Raw genomic sequence first — 4482 nt, 5'->3', positions numbered from 1 at the left:
GTTAAACAATTTTAGGGAATTGGTTAACATTGTTCTTTCAGCAATTATTCTGTTGTGTTACTCTAATTTGTGTTCATTATTTGTTAACTTGTGTTAAACCATTCAGTAGAAGTAACCATAAGTGAGAGTGGTAGGCCTAGTCATTAATAAGACCTGTGAGATTCCCTTTGTCTGTTTTGTTCATGAAGAAGAATCCAATAAAGGTTCTTCAAAACTGCCACCTGATGGTGAAGTCTCAAACTACAACAAGAGCTACACTTTCTCTGTAGCTGTGAGGTGCCATGCTACAATATTGTGCACTGGTATGAGTTGAAAATATAGAAGGAATTGAGTGTATTTCCAGCATTGTATGAGTTGAAAATATTGAAAAATTTAAGTGAAGTACTCCCTAATCATAAATTGAGAAAAATCCATATTTATAAGATAACACTGAGATAATTCAAGGCAACTGCACATGTAATTTTTATTTTATGTAAACTGAAAACGTTTGAAAACATCACTAAAATATTTTTGTGTAATTTGTTACAAAATTAATTTTGAGTTCTGTGAACTTGTTCGGGTTTACAGTGCAGGATGGCAGAACCTGTATCYAATGGTTGGCAAGGCTGGATTATCCAATAGACATTTTGAGCACAGACGCAAGGGTCACGCCCAGCAGGGGCCCACATGAGCAGTTTAAGGAAAAAAAATTGTCCTCAACTTTGTCCCCAGTACTTAATCCATCTCTGTTGTTGCAGTAGCTCGATACAGAGAGTCAGAGGCAGGTCAGCAGGTAGGGACAGAGTTCTKTGGTGGAGGTGAGGGAAGAAGATACTGAATGAAATCTAAGATGTTTACTCAAATCAATATTTATTTTAAGTCCTTTCTAGTTGTGCGAACTTCATGAAATACATATATTACTGATTTAAAAGCATAATCYACAGCATGCTTGAATTGAAGTTTATTGTATTTTGGCCAGGCTTATTTAATTTTAAGTTTCATTTCAAGGAAGTAAAAGAACTTGTGGCATCAAGATCAGAAGGAAGCTGTGGAGCTATTTTGATGTAATAATTACATTGCAGGTTGACAAAACTGACAAGTTATTTTTGTCACCATTGTATGTTATGAAGGCTGCATGATGCCATGGCACTTTTGGTTATGAGTAGACTTARCACTACTTCAGGAGAAAGTAAAACACCCCCCTAAATTCACTGTTGGTGGTCATCAAAATCGCACCTGTTCATTGGGTATTTATTAATATTCTTAGTTTTAAACATGCTATTGAGTGTCGCTTGGCACTTTGACATGTTGTGTTACAAATAAAACCCCTATAGTGRTTGTCTGTGATTAATTTATTAATTGTATTATTTTAACCATAGCATTGAGTTTAAAAATAGGAGGAGAGAAACAGAAGTCCTGAGAAGTGAGTCCTGTGTGTGCACCTTTTCAACATGAAAATAGAGGAAAGACGAGCTGGGGCAAAGTTTGACTTTACTGATAGCTACTGTATGGTTTACTGATGTGTTATTTAATAATTGTTTTTTAAGTTATATATGAGCGTGACATTGAGTATTTTTGCCTAGGAAAATCTCAGAAAATGCAGCAACACAGGATGTGAGATGTGTCTGTTTGGCCAAAGAAGGAAACAAGTAACAAGAAAGGTGGTGATGACTGTAATACATAAAGATGATATTTTTATATTTACTTTTTTATCATTTCAAGCTACAGATGGGACTGGTTTTGTTCTACCAGTTACAGTTGAAATAATAATGCTTTGTTCTTTTGTGCAGTCCTATAAAGCTCCTGCAAAACAAATRGAACTGATCGCACCTTTCAGATAGCTGTGAGAAGAGATAATTATCTGACAACTGTAACAGGAAAAAGTAAAAACACATTTACTCAGAGGACAAGAAAAGTGTTGAATCAATCGTCTACCCTTTTTCTGGGAAAAGTATCCTGTGTGTTTCTGAATTGGGATTCTGTGGGTTTGGGTTTGTGTGTTTGTGTGCCAACCTCTGATCATCTGCCGACACTAACGATCCCAGATTAACATTAAAGWGGGATTTTACTGTAAAATCTGACAAATCACACACCCGGATTATGAGCTCAACCAACATTTGGTGCGGTGTGTTTTCCAAGCCAGCAGATCTCTGTGACCTGGTGATGATCTGAGTTGATAGTAACTTCCCTGAGCTTTCACCGTCTCTTACAAAGCAGTGAWAGGGCACTGGGGACAAGGCAGAACAGTGAGATCCAAATCAGCAGGGTATCAAAACTAACCACATTTTCTGTCAGTGTGTGTGTTAGCTTAGCCTCTTRATTAGAATACTTTTAATTAGTTGACTATATTGTTGGTGTAGTTTCTCTGTCAKCCAGGACATGACATCCRAAGTGGTTCAGTAGAAGGCAACTGGACTTCTTTGATACTTAAAGATTTTTTTTTTTATCTCGTACCCAAATGGATTRGTTACGGTCGCTCTGAAAGCAGGTTGGGAGTTCCAATCTTGTAGATGTAACAATCAAAATAATAAGGCTGTTTGATCATGAGAGTTGCTGACCCATCCTCCATCCTGTCAGTTGTCTGATTCTCCCCATCTTGACCATCATGTGAGCTGTTTTGGTCTCGTTTTACGACGTGAATGGTTGTGAAACCATCAAGAGAAAGTAGTCACGTCTGCACTACAACTAAATGTAAACTCCATCAGACAAGCTRCTAGGGTTGGGCGTATCAGTCTAAACATCAATACTATCCATATCAAGATGAGACTCTTTTTGTAGCAGTTTATCCCCTGTACGTCAAGCAAATCACTCAAATTTCYGCTGTCTCTTAGTCACTTTATTTGCACAATTGACTTTATTTTTCACAAATATCTACATGCAATTTAAGGTTGTTTTATATTTTAGTTTGTGCTTCATTGATATTTTCTATTATATGTATTATTGTCACATTGTTGCTTTTTTGTACTTGTGATATTTTTTTCTTGAACAAATGTGTTTAGTAGAAGGTAATAGGCAAACTATTTTATTATTTTTGTACTGTCAAATTGTTTTGTATTGCTGTAGTTAATAAGAAAATATTTACCTAAAATCATTGTCCTGTGTTTATTCATAATCAACTAAATGAAGGCAAAATTATTCAATGMTCAYGATRTTTCAAGTAAAAAGTATCGGTTTTGGCAAGTCCTGTGTTTACTTCGTATCAATTCAGAATCAACATTTCTAGTGTTGTCCATCCCTACAAGCTACTGGCAAAACTTTTCTTCAAGTAAAATTGATAAATATAAACAAATAAAACTTATAAAGATAGTCACAGAACTTGTCAAAGGCGATATCGCAATTTTTGTGCATGAAGGAGACAGCGTGGAGACACAGGCGGCTCTCTGTGAATAGGGAGGCAGTACGCCTCAGCCGGGTAGCGTAGAGACATGTTCCCTCAACGTCTGTTGGAAATGGCGCCTGTTTGTTACTGACAAATTTGTTAACAACAGAAACACCAGATTTTCTTTCTCCATTCAAATGAAAATAAACATCCACTTTGGCAACTATTCTTGTGTTGTTTCTGTTTATGTGTGATGTGTTCTGCAGTGGGAGGGCTCGTCAGGAGCTCTCACTTCAGATTCTCTTTGAGTATAAACAAAACCTCTCACCACTACATCAGCAAGATCAGTTGTCTTAAGTCTCGTTAAGCCTAGCAGGGTCTCTTTTAACAGTTTCACAACCAGATACTGAGCTAAAATTAGGTGTGTTATCTTCAACACATAATCAGAGACTAACAGAAAGTCTTTGTTTAAAATGTTGGCGTGCAAGGCAGCAGGGAATAYGCATTTCCTTTTAGAACACTAATATTTGTTTATAACTTTACCTAAATTTTAATTTATTCATAAAACATTTATAAATCCTTATCAAGTACAGTCTTATTTAAGGTGGAACTTTCCTTTGCTTTATGAAGAGCAGAGGTTATTGATCTGCTTTCTCAACTGTTTGACATCTTATTGCACCAGAATCATCCCTAACAAAATTAATCATCATGGGATCATAGTCTGAGGTGATGTTTAGAGTTTAATGCAGTTCTCATTTACAAAACATCCCAACATGAATGGAGGATTTAAGAATGCAACTTTTAAAAAGCAGTCAGCAGTCTTCTTCCTGAAGCTTTCCCATCCACGAGACAAAAGTGACAGGAGGACACAGCAGGAGTGAAAGTTAATGTGATGGTTGCCAGGTGACGATCATCTTAGCACCAAGCTAGGGTCTCTAAATTCACAACACTGTTTAGTTAAACCAACATCTGTCTGACGATAATCTGAAATTATATTTAGGTAAAATTAAAACACTTACCCCAAAAATCTTTTTCTGTGTGTAAAATGGGACTAAACCTCAGAGCTTTCTGCTGTTGCTTCTTGCTCCATTATTGTGGGTAAGAAATGAGAATCTTCTCTCTCTCTCTCTCTCTCTCTCTCTCTCTCTCTCTCTCTCTCTCTCTCTCTCTCTCTCTCTCTCTCT

General features: G+C 36.6%; 1 protein-coding gene across 1 annotated transcript in view; it reads right to left on the bottom strand.

The window, feature by feature from the left end:
* tex2l (testis expressed 2, like) overlaps window positions 1-4407 on the bottom strand; it is a gene marked incomplete in the record, with an annotated part of 36418 nt that extends 32011 nt beyond the window's left edge. Inside the window, 1 exon segment of the mRNA XM_014019285.1 lies at window positions 4318-4407.
* Between the last annotated feature and the right edge of the window lie 75 nt (window positions 4408-4482).

Source organism: Austrofundulus limnaeus, unplaced genomic scaffold (genome assembly GCF_001266775.1).
Source record: "Austrofundulus limnaeus strain Quisiro unplaced genomic scaffold, Austrofundulus_limnaeus-1.0 Scaffold215, whole genome shotgun sequence".
NCBI classification, from domain to species: domain Eukaryota; kingdom Metazoa; phylum Chordata; class Actinopteri; order Cyprinodontiformes; family Rivulidae; genus Austrofundulus; species Austrofundulus limnaeus.
This window is presented reverse-complemented; position numbering and strand designations above follow the sequence as displayed.